Raw genomic sequence first — 13,004 nt, forward strand, 5'->3', positions numbered from 1 at the left:
AGTATAGGGTCCACATTTAAGGAAATATTAACAGTTGTCAAATTCTTAAAATGTAATGTTAACCCACACCAGAAGGATCTAACCAGCAAACGTGTTTACAGCAACAACTTTCAAAACCTCAAGAGTTTAAAAGATCTGGTACCAAAAGATTAAGAAAGTTATTTATCTGTTTTTCCACTAAAGATTTTTATTAAACTTGTTAGTGCTAAAAACATCAATCACCAGGTTTTTTACTGCTGTTTTTCATTTTCAGCATCAATCAAATTACTAGTTTAATGTTAGATTTTAACAACAATTCAGTCTTATGAAGTCTTTGCTCTTCAGTCACCTGTTTAATCCTTTGTTTTTTTGGCTTTTTATCCTCCTTTGGAGGACTAAAAAACTAAACAGCCGGTTTTGGCCATTTTTGACCAAAAATTTTCAGTGGCCAAATTTTCCTCCCTAGTAAATGAGTCCGAACTACTGGCCAAATGATGACGTCTGTCCGTTACTGGTTCATATCTGCTGATACCATCTGAAATCATTATGCATCGCTATTGATTCCATTGGTGATAACAATAACAGGCATTTATATGTGCTTGTGCACTTCTGTGTCTGATCCACTCACACCAGCACAACACACACTAACACACCGCCACAACGTCAGTGTTACTGCAGTGCTGAGAATGACCCACCACCCAAATACCTGCTCTGTGAGGGTCCATGGGGGTCCTGACCACTGAAGAACAGGGTAACAGAGTATCAGAGAAACAGATGGACTACAGTCTGTAACTGTAGAACTACAGAGTGAGACTATGTGGTCAGTGGAGCTGATAGAGTGGACAGTGGGTGCAGATATAAGGAGATGCACCTAGTAAACTGATCAGTGAGTGTGAGCAAAGCTGAAGGTAACGATCTCACCACCTGGTTAAACCCAGGAAAGTGAGAAATCCTGAAGGCTGGAAGGCTCAGAACGCCAAAGCTGTCCTTCCAGCCTTTCATTATGGATGATGTTCACCGCAGGTGCATTCAGAGTCCAGGTGTTCAGGCTTGAGTGGATCAGGAAGAGATGATAGTGGATAAAGAACCTTCAAGCGTCTCAGATCTCATTTTACAAAGTTTGCGGCTGTTTTTTTATGTTTGACGTCTGCAAAAAATGCGGCGAAGTCAACAGATCTGCCGTCTGCTTCTCCTCCACACTGTTACGTAAAAACCTCATTAGGTCTTCGCTCTTCAGTCACCTCATTAGCTGCTCACCGTGACTGTTTCACCGAACGCTGGCTGGTAGAGACACTTATGGATGTACCAATTACTCCGTAAACCAACACTCCACTATGGTTTTTATTTACTGCTGGTGCCGTAAAGTGATTAGCGCTCTGTGGACTCTGCCTCCCATTGTCTGCTGTCATTACGGCACGGAATGAGAAAACGACGGCATGAATCAGTCGATAAGCACGGCGGGCTGGAGAGCCTCCTCACTGCTTAAAGACGAGAAGCTCTCTGGAGCTCCGCTGAACGAAGACACGGCGTTAACATGCATATTACATGATCAGAGGACGCAGTGCAGGAATTGTGTAAATGAATGAGTTAAATAATTAATTTAACTAAGATTTCACTCATAACTGTGTTATAAATGAAATATGAAGTTATTTTGCATTAAGCTGCTCTAAACTCCTTCAGAGACAGGTTCAGAAAGCCGGACACTAACGTTACTGCGACTGAGAGCTGATTGGTTTGTGTTACTGCTACTGAGAGCTGATTGGTTAGTGTTACTGCTACTGAGAGCTGATTGGTTAGAGTTACTGCTACTGAGAGCTGATTGGTTAGCGTTACTGCTACTGAGAGCTGATTGGTTAGTATTACTGCTACTGAGAGCTGATTGGTTAGCGTTACTGCTACTGAGAGCTGATTGGTTAGCGTTACTGCTACTGAGAGCTGATTGGTTAGTATTACTGCTACTGAGAGCTGATTGGTTAGCGTTACTGCTACTGAGAGCTGATTGGTTAGAGTTACTGCTACTGAGAGCTGATTGGTTAGCGTTACTGCTACTGAGGGCTGATTGGTTAGAGTTACTGCTACTGAGAGCTGATTGGTTAGAGTTACTGCTACTGAGAGCTGATTGGTTAGTGTTACTGCTACTGAGAGATGATTGGTTAGAGTTACTGCTACTGAGACCTGATTGATTAGCGTTACTGCTACTGAGAGCTGATTGGTTAAAGTTACTGCTACTGAGAGCTGATTAGTTAGTGTTACTGCTACTGAGAGCTGATTGGTTAGTGTTACTGCTACTGAGAGCTGATTGGTTAGAGTTACTGCTACTGAGAGCTGATTGGTTAGTGTTACTGCTACTGAGAGCTGATTGGTTAGAGTTACTGCTACTGAGAGCTGATTGGTCAGTGTTACTGCTACTGAGAGCTGAATGGTTAGTGTTACTGCTACTGAGAGCTGATTGGTAAGTGTTACTGCTACTGAGAGCTGATTGGTTAGTGTTACTGCTACTGAGAGCTGATTGGTTAGAGTTACTGCTACTGAGAGCTGATTGGTCAGTGTTACTGCTACTGAGAGCTGATTGGTTAGCGTTACTGCTACTGAGTGCTGATTGGTTAGCGTTACTGCTACTGAAAGCTGATTGGTAAGTGTTACTGCTACTGAGAGCTGATTGGTTAAAGTTACTGCTACTGAGAGCTGATTAGTTAGTGTTACTGCTACTGAGAGCTGATTGGTTAGTGTTACTGCTACTGAGAGCTGATTGGTTAGAGTTACTGCTACTGAGAGCTGATTGGTTAGTGTTACTGCTACTGAGAGCTGATTGGTTAGAGTTACTGCTACTGAGAGCTGATTGGTCAGTGTTACTGCTACTGAGAGCTGAATGGTTAGTGTTACTGCTACTGAGAGCTGATTGGTAAGTGTTACTGCTACTGAGAGCTGATTGGTTAGTGTTACTGCTACTGAGAGCTGATTGGTTAGAGTTACTGCTACTGAGAGCTGATTGGTCAGTGTTACTGCTACTGAGAGCTGATTGGTTAGCGTTACTGCTACTGAGTGCTGATTGGTTAGCGTTACTGCTACTGAAAGCTGATTGGTAAGTGTTACTGCTACTGAGAGCTGATTGGTTAGAGTTACTGCTACTGAGAGCTGATTGGTTAGCGTTACTGCTACTGAGAGCTGATTGGTTAGTGTTACCTCTACTGAGAGCTGATTGGTTAGCGTTACTGCTACTGAGAGCTGATTGGTTAGAGTTACTGCTACTGAGAGCTGATTGGTTAGTGTTACTGCTACTGAGAGCTGATTGGTTAGAGTTACTGCTACTGAGAGCTGATTGGTTATATTTACTGCTACTGAGAGCTGATTGGTTAGCGTTACTGCTACTGAGAGCTGATTGGTTAGCATTACTGCTACTGAGAGCTGATTGGTTAGTGTTACTGCTACTGAGAGCTGATTGGTTAGAGTTACTGCTACTGAGAGCTGATTGGTTAGAGTTACTGCTACTGAGAGCTGATTGGTTAGCGTTACTGCTACTGAGAGCTGATTGGTTAGCGTTACTGCTACTGAGAGCTGATTGGTTAGCGTTACTGCTACTGAGAGCTGATTGGTTAGAGTTACTGCTACTGAGAGCTGATTGGTTAGCGTTACTGCTACTGAGAGCTGATTGGTTAGCGTTACTGCTACTGAGAGCTGATTGGTCAGTGTTACTGCTACTGAGAGCTGATTGGTTAGTGTTACTGCTACTGAGAGCTGATTGGTTAGAGTTACTGCTACTGAGAGCTGATTGGTTAGAGTTACTGCTACTGAGAGCTGATTGGTTAGCGTTACTGCTACTGAGAGCTGATTGGTTAGCATTACTGCTACTGAGAGCTGATTGGTCAGTGTTACTGCTACTGAGAGCTGATTGGTTAGTATTCCTTCTACTGAGAGCTGATTGGTTAGCGTTACTGCTACTGAGAGCTGATTGGTTAGTGTTACTGCTACTGAGAGCTGATTGGTTAGTGTTACTGCTACTGAGAGCTGATTGGTTAGTGTTCCTTCTACTGAGAGCTGATTGGTTAGTGTTACTGCTACTGAGAGCTGATTGGTTAGTGTTAGTGCTACTGAGAGCTGATTGGTTAGCGTTACTGCTACTGAGAGTTGATTGGTCAGTGTTACTGCTACTGAGAGCTGATTGGTTAGTATTCCTTCTACTGAGAGCTGATTGGTTAGAGTTACTGCTACTGAGAGCTGATTGGTCAGTGTTACTGCTACTGAGAGCTGATTGGTTAGCGTTACTGCTACTGAGTGCTGATTGGTTAGTGTTCCTTCTACTGAGAGCTGATTGGTTAGTGTTACTGCTACTGAGAGCTGATTGGTTAGTGTTACTGCTACTAAGAGCTGATTGGTTAGTGTTACTGCTACTGAGAGCTGATTGGTTAGAGTTACTGCTACTGAGAGCTGATTGGTTAGTGTTACTGCTACTGAGAGCTGATTGGTTAGAGTTACTGCTACTGAGAGCTGATTGGTCAGTGTTACTGCTACTGAGAGCTGATTGGTTAGCGTTACTGCTACTGAGTGCTGATTGGTTAGTGTTACTGCTACTGAGAGCTGATTGGTTAGTGTTACTGCTACTGAGAGCTGATTGGTCAGTGTTACTGCTAGTGAGAGCTGATTGGTTAGAGTTACTGCTACTGAGAGCTGATTGGTTAGAGTTACTGCTACTGAGTGCTGATTGGTTAGTGTTACTGCTACTGAGAGCTGATTGGTTAGAGTTACTGCTACTGAGAGCTGATTGGTTAGCGTTACTGCTACTGAGAGCTGATTGGTTAGTGTTACTGCTACTGAGAGCTGATTGGTTAGCGTTACTGCTACTGTACGCTGATTGGTTAGAGTTACTGCTACTGAGAGCTAATTGGTTAGCGTTACTGCTACTGAGAGCTGATTGGTTAGTGTTACTGCTACTGAGAGCTGATTGGTTAGTGTTACTGCTACTGAGAGCTGATTGGTTAGTGTTCCTTCTACTGAGAGCTGATTGGTTAGCGTTACTGCTACTTAGAGCCGATTGGTCAGCGTTACTGCTACTGAGAGCCGATTGGTTAGCATTACTGCTACTGAGAGCTGATTGGTTAGCGTTACTGCTACTGAGAGCTGATTGGTTAGCGTTACTGCTACTGACTGCTGATTGGTTAGTGTTACTGCTACTGAGAGCTGATTGGTTAGTGTTACTGCTACTGAGAGCTGATTGGTCAGTGTTACTGCTAGTGAGAGCTGATTGGTTAGAGTTACTGCTACTGAGAGCTGATTGGTTAGAGTTACTGCTACTGAGTGCTGATTGGTTAGTGTTACTGCTACTGAGAGCTGATTGGTTAGAGTTACTGCTACTGAGAGCTGATTGGTTAGCGTTACTGCTACTGAGAGCTGATTGGTCAGTGTTACTGCTACTGAGAGCTGATTGGTCAGCGTTACTGCTACTGAGAGCTGATTGGTTAGAGTTACTGCTACTGAGAGCTGATTGGTTAGAGTTACTGCTACTGAGAGCTGATTGGTTAGTGTTACTGCTACTGAGAGCTGATTGGTTAGCGTTACTGCTACTGAGAGCTGATTGGTTAGTGTTACTGCTACTGAGAGCTGATTGGTTAGTGTTACTGCTACTGAGAGCTGATTGGTTAGTGTTACTGCTACTGAGAGCTGATTGGTTAGTGTTACTGCTACTGAGAGCTGATTGGTTAGAGTTACTGCTACTGAGAGCTGATTGGTTAGCGTTACTGCTACTGAGAGCTGATTGGTTAGTGTTACTGCTACTGAGAGCTGATTGGTTAGAGTTACTGCTACTGAGAGCTAATTGGTTAGCGTTACTGCTACTGAGAGCTGATTGGTTAGTGTTACTGCTACTGAGAGCTGATTGGTTAGTGTTCCTTCTACTGAGAGCCGATTGGTTAGCGTTACTGCTACTGAGAGCCGATTGGTCAGCGTTACTGCTACTCAGAGCTGATTGGTTAGCGTTACTGCTACTGAGAGCTGATTGGTTAGTGTTACTGCTACTGAGAGCTGATTGGTTAGCGTTACTGCTACTGAGAGCCGATTGGTTAGCGTTACTGCTACTGAGAGCTGATTGGTTAGCGTTACTGCTACTGAGAGCTGATTGGTTAGTATTCCTTCTACTGAGAGCTGATTGGTTAGCTTTACTGCTACTGAGAGCTCACTGGTTAGTGTTACTGCTACTGAGAGCTGATTGGTTAGTGTTACTGCTACTGAGAGCTGATTGGTTAGTGTTCCTTCTACTGAGAGCTGATTGGTTAGTGTTACTGCTACTGAGAGCTGATTGGTTAGTGTTAGTGCTACTCAGAGCTGATTGGTTAGCGTTACTGCTACTGAGAGTTGATTGGTCAGTGTTACTGCTACTGAGAGCTGATTGGTTAGTATTCCTTCTACTGAGAGCTGATTGGTTAGCTTTACTGCTACTGTACGCTGATTGGTTAGAGTTACTGCTCCTGAGAGCTGATTGGTTAGTGTTACTGCTACTGAGAGCTGATTGGTCAGTGTTACTGCTACTGAGAGCCGATTGGTTAGCATTACTGCTACTGAGAGCTGATTGGTTAGCGTTATTGCTACTGAGAGCTGATTGGTTAGTGTTACTGCTACTGAGAGCTGATTGGTTAGTATTCCTTCTACTGAGAGCTGATTGGTTAGCGTTACTGCTACTGTACGCTGATTGGTTAGAGTTACTGCTACTGAGAGCTGATTGGTTAGCGTTACTGCTACTGAGAGCTGATTGGTTAGTGTTACTGCTACTGAGAGCTGATTGGTTAGTGTTACTGCTACTGAAAGCTGATTGGTTAGTGTTACTGCTACTGAGAGCTGATTGGTTAGTGTTACTGCTACTGAGAGCTGATTGGTTAGAGTTACTGCTACTGAGAGCTGATTGGTTAGAGTTACTGCTACTGAGTGCTGATTGGTTAGTGTTACTGCTACTGAGAGCTGATTGGTTAGAGTTACTGCTACTGAGAGCTGATTGGTTAGCGTTACTGCTACTGAGAGCTGATTGGTTAGTGTTACTGCTACTGAGAGCTGATTGGTTAGCGTTACTGCTACTGAGAGCTGATTGGTTAGTGTTACTGCTACTGAGAGCTGATTGGTTAGTGTTACTGCTACTGAGAGCTGATTGGTTAATGTTACTGCTACTGAGAGCTGATTGGTTAGTGTTACTGCTACTGAGAGCTGATTGGTTAGTGTTACTGCTACTGAGAGCTGATTGGTTAGCGTTACTGCTACTGAGAGCTGATTGGTCAGTGTTACTGCTACTGAGAGCTGATTGGTTAGTGTTACTGCTACTGAGAGCTGATTGGTTAGAGTTACTGCTACTGAGAGCTGATTGGTTAGCGTTACTGCTACTGAGAGCTGATTGGTTAGTGTTACTGCTACTGAGAGCTGATTGGTTAGAGTTACTGCTACTGAGAGCTAATTGGTTAGCGTTACTGCTACTGAGAGCTGATTGGTTAGTGTTACTGCTACTGAGAGCTGATTGGTTAGTGTTACTGCTACTGAGAGCTGATTGGTTAGTGTTCCTTCTACTGAGAGCCGATTGGTTAGCGTTACTGCTACTGAGAGCCGATTGGTCAGCGTTACTGCTACTGAGAGCTGATTGGTTAGTGTTACTGCTACTGAGAGCTGATTGGTTAGCGTTACTGCTACTGAGAGCCGATTGGTTAGCGTTACTGCTACTGAGAGCTGATTGGTTAGCGTTACTGCTACTGAGAGCTGATTGGTTAGTATTCCTTCTACTGAGAGCTGATTGGTTAGCTTTACTGCTACTGAGAGCTGACTGGTTAGTGTTACTGCTACTGAGAGCTGATTGGTTAGTGTTACTGCTACTGAGAGCTGATTGGTTAGTGTTCCTTCTACTGAGAGCTGATTGGTTAGTGTTACTGCTACTGAGAGCTGATTGGTTAGTGTTAGTGCTACTCAGAGCTGATTGGTTAGCGTTACTGCTACTGAGAGTTGATTGGTCAGTGTTACTGCTACTGAGAGCTGATTGGTTAGTATTCCTTCTACTGAGAGCTGATTGGTTAGCTTTACTGCTACTGTACGCTGATTGGTTAGAGTTACTGCTCCTGAGAGCTGATTGGTTAGTGTTACTGCTACTGAGAGCTGATTGGTCAGTGTTACTGCTACTGAGAGCCGATTGGTTAGCATTACTGCTACTGAGAGCTGATTGGTTAGCGTTATTGCTACTGAGAGCTGATTGGTTAGTGTTACTGCTACTGAGAGCTGATTGGTTAGTATTCCTTCTACTGAGAGCTGATTGGTTAGCGTTACTGCTACTGAGAGCTGATTGGTTAGCGTTACTGCTACTGAGAGCTGATTGGTTAGTGTTACTGCTACTGAGAGCTGATTGGTTAGTGTTACTGCTACTGAGAGCTGATTGGTTAGTGTTCCTTCTACTGAGAGCTGATTGGTCAGTGTTACTGCTACTGAGAGCTGATTGGTTAGTGTTACTGCTACTGAGAGCTGATTGGTCAGCGTTACTGCTACTGAGAGACGATTGGTCAGCGTTACTGCTACTGAGAGCCGATTGGTTAGCATTACTGCTACTGAGAGCTGATTGGTTAGCGTTACTGCTACTGAGAGCTGATTGGTTAGTGTTACTGCTACTGAGAGCTGATTGGTTAGTATTCCTTCTACTGAGAGCTGATTGGTTAGCGTTACTGTTACTGAGAGCTGATTGGTTAGTGTTACTGCTACTGAGAGCTGATTGGTTAGTGTTACTGCTACTGAGAGCTGATTGGTTAGTGTTACTGCTACTGAGAGCTGATTGGTTAGTGTTAGTGCTACTGAGAGCTGATTGGTTAGTGTTACTGCTACTGAGAGCTGATTGGTTAGCGTTACTGCCACTGAGAGCTGATTGGTTAGCGTTACTGCTACTGAAAGCTGATTAGTTAGTGTTCCTGCCACTGAGAGCTGATTGGTCAGCGTTACTGCTACTGAGAGCCGATTGGTCAGCGTTACTGCTACTGAGAGCCGATTGGTTAGCATTACTGCTACTGAGAGCTGATTGGTTAGCGTTACTGCTACTGAGAGCTGATTGGTTAGTGTTACTGCTACTGAGAGCTGATTGGTTAGTATTCCTTCTACTGAGAGCTGATTGGTTAGTGTTACTGCTACTGAGAGCTGATTGGTCAGTGTTACTGCTACTGAGAGCTGATTGGTTAGTGTTACTGCTACTGAGAGCTGATTGGTTAGTGTTACTGCTACTCAGAGCTGATTGGTCAGTGTTACTGCTACTGAGAGCTGATTGCTTTGTATTACTGCTATTGACATTTATTGGTATGGCAGATCATTAAAACATACTGGAGTTGTGTTGATTGACGGCGCTCAACACTTACTGCTAGTTTTAACCAATCCCTTACGGCTGTGGGCGGAGCATTGAAAGAGGCTAGAGAGTTGTTGATTTGTTACTTCCAACATGCCATAATTATTTTGACCAATCCAGTAAGGCGGTGGGGGCGGGGCCTTAACAGGGATACAGATGCATTCCTTGGTTGCTCTTGACACATCAGACCGTTGACCAATCCCGTAAGGCTGTGGGCAGAGCATTGAGACGACTGTTGATGGAATGCACTTGACACTTTATACTTTTGACCAATCCAGTAAGCGAGACATTAAAACAGGCTCCACATGTGCTGGTTGGTTGCACTCAACATAAAATGCTAATTTCAAACAATCCAGTAAGGCCATCAGCGATGCATTGAGCCAAAAGTGTTTCTTTCAGTCGTGGCCGCATTATAAATATGCATTCATCTTACAAAATTACAAAGTTTTTATTGTCAAGGAAGCAAATTAAAACTGTAATATTGGAAAAATGATATATGTGGTCTGTGATTATCGAGTGGCCTAATAATCGACCGACTTCTGAGCAGCTGCTGTTTTGATACTCGAGCAAACCCTCTTGGCCCGCTTACATGAAACAGTCCAGTTCCTGTTATTATTGAAAGAATACAGATGTCCAGGTAAATTGCTATAAAATGCCACGGATGGATGCACTTCCACGTTTCCAGAGAACAGTGCAATGATGATGGCTGAATTAAGTGCTACATGATTACTGGCTCTAGTCATAGTATCGTCTTAGGTAATCAATGACTTCTAAAAAGGGCACCATTAAACATTCGTGGAGTCTAATAACTCCATACAATTGCCGGCAGATCTCAGCGGGGGCTCGTAACTCATATCTCATCTCAGCGGACTCAGCCTTTGTTCCTCTCTAAATGTGTTAAATGAATGACAAATTCGTACTAAATTGGCATTCTTAGACTGCCTGATTTCTAAAGCCAAGGTCACATTTTTGGAAAGAAACTGATCTAGTTGTGAGTCTTTGTTTGCTGATGCTGGTGGGAACTCTCAGTGGGATACTTTGCATAATTGTAAATGATAGGACTGGGGAGATTTGCCTCCACGTAGTGTCGATGGAAGTGAGGACGTGCAGGTTTAAGGTGGCTGAGTGTCAGCAATTAGACTCACGCTGAGGCCTGAGGATGAGGAGATGAGTGGGTTGGTATTATTATGGTGTTGTGCATTCAGATACTCAAAAAACAAACATTTGCTGTCACCTCCTTCTAAAATGAATATCTACACACTTTAAAAAAGATGGGTCTTTAAAGGTTCTTTAGTAAAGGCAGCCATGTGCATGCTTAAATGGTTCTTTGCATGATGGAACGGTTCTTCAGATTGATGGAGAATATGTTTGATTTGGTTTTGGTATTTGGTTAAAGAAGCTTTCAAAAATGGATCTATATAGCACCAAAAAGATTCTTCTGTTATGAGTTCAAGCTTGTAATAACAGAAAAACCCATTTTGGTGCCATATAGAACCACATGCAATACATTCTCCCCATTTCACAATGCAAAGAACCATGTATGAAATGGTTTGCTGTAGATCATATGGTTCTAAATAGAACCATTGCCTTTCCTAAGAAACCTTGAAAAAAACGTGATTGGTATTACAGGTGTTCATTTCTCCATTTAAAAAAAAATCATGGTTTCACAGTTTTATGATATTAAGAAGGTGGTGTAAAATATTCTGAAATATTAACATTAGCTCTCACACACTTAATTGCATTTAATTGGACAACTTACACTGACATTATCCTTGAACATTAGTTGAATCATTTCTTTATCTTTTGAACAGAGCAGGTGAGGTCTTTCACCCTCTGGACTCTCAATCTATGCATCTCTTCATAAACTCTCCTCTAAAGGTTCTTCATAGAACACGTTCCTCATATGTTTCATATCTAAACGCTCTGTATCTTCATCACTACTTTCCAAACCCGCTGCAGCAGCTTCAGCAGCTGTAAACTCTCTGACGCCGTTTCACACGAGTCTCCGATGTGGACTGAATGAAGAATGAAGGGTTTCCGGCGTGACGGTCAGTCCTTAGTGATCTCCTGAGTGTCCGTCGGTCAGTTTCAGACAGAATGTAGATGGACACACGAATCCAGCATCTCCAAATGGTGAGAGGCAGATGACGTGTATCTCAGCCCCTCTTCATAGGCTCATAACTCTGGATGTGAGTCTCGTATGATTTTGAGATAAGACAGAAGGGAAATGGTGGCTCTATGGATTCAGGAAGGGTTTGAACTGGATTTCTGAGCTGGATCATCACAAAGTTACAGATAGATATAGAGACATCCATTTTGATGCATGGAAAATAGAACTCTGAGAACATAGTACACTAGGAATACATGACCCTGGCAATATAGAACCCTTAGGAACATGTGACCCTGGAAACATATGTTATGGCCTAGTCTTGGTTCGTGACAGAACTGGGGGCTTATCTGGGATCTAAACCTGGGACCTCTTGCACACCAAGTGAGAATCATACTCCTTATTATTTTCTTTGTACCGTGGGAACATAAAATTCTGGAAACCCAGAACTCTGGGAACATAGTAGACTAGGAACACATGACCCTGGCAATGTAGCACCCTTAGAAACATGGAAACATGTCTTTACCTAGTCTTGGGTCGTAACAGAATTGAGGGCTCGTCCGGGATCTAAACCTGGGACCTCTGGCATTCCAAGTGAGAATCTTACTCCAGGTCCAGGGTCTTCACTAATGAAGGGGGTTCTCCAGGGCAGGACAAGGCCCCTGATGTTGTGACTGACCAAGTTTCAGGCATGTTGGAGGCTGGTGCTGGGCTTGAGGACGCATTGGGTTCAGAGGAGTCCAAACAAAGATCCAGCGGGTCCTTGGTCCCATCTAGAGGACTAGACCACTACAACAGTTGAAAGCTGACAAAGAGGTTTAACTAAAGAGGAGCTGGGAGACAGAAAGCCTGTTCCTCGGCCTTGGAAGTTTACCTTTCCTTATGTGGTCCCTGGTCCCTGGACCCTCAATTGCTCATATATTTGGTAAGCAGGCTTGATTTTGATGTTAGACAAAGCATTAACTTGGTTCCTGTACTTAGAGAAAATGAGAGTAGACTCCAGAGAGTGGTCTTCAGACCTGCTGCCCAACCAAACATCAAACACAGCTGTAAATTGGTGTACATCCCGGTCATGTCAGATGGGAGAGAGACCTGAACATCTCCTGAGATGGTGGCATGGTGACCTCTGATATAGGTGGGTGCCACCATGTGGCCAATCACAGGGCTGAACATAAACCAACATGCAAGAGGGAATGAACATGAAATGGCCACAGACACAAAGAAAGGCTACATAAAACCTAGAACCCTGGGAACACCGAATGTTGGAAACATAGAACCCTACAAACACAGGGAATTGGGAAGACATGACCATGGAAACATAGAACCTTGTGTACTCAGGAACCTTGGGTAAATAGAACCCTGGAAACATGGAACTGTGGAAAAATAGAATCTAGGGAAAATAGAACCCTGGGAACATAGAATTCTACAAATATAGAACCCTGGACACGTGGGATCATGGAAACAAAGAACCCTGAAAATTTAGGATATTCGGCACATAAAGTCACTGAAACACACTGTGAACATAGAACCATACAAACATAGGGAATTATGAACATATGTTCATGGAAACATAGAATCTTG

At 43.4% G+C, this 13,004-nt stretch overlaps 1 protein-coding gene across 4 annotated transcripts in view; it reads left to right on the forward strand.

Moving 5' to 3' along the window:
* Positions 1-13,004, forward strand: part of grm8a (glutamate receptor, metabotropic 8a) — a 400,562-nt gene that overhangs the window by 353,481 nt on the left and 34,077 nt on the right. The window lies entirely within an intron of this gene.

Source organism: Pygocentrus nattereri, chromosome 1 (genome assembly GCF_015220715.1).
Source record: "Pygocentrus nattereri isolate fPygNat1 chromosome 1, fPygNat1.pri, whole genome shotgun sequence".
NCBI classification, from domain to species: domain Eukaryota; kingdom Metazoa; phylum Chordata; class Actinopteri; order Characiformes; family Serrasalmidae; genus Pygocentrus; species Pygocentrus nattereri.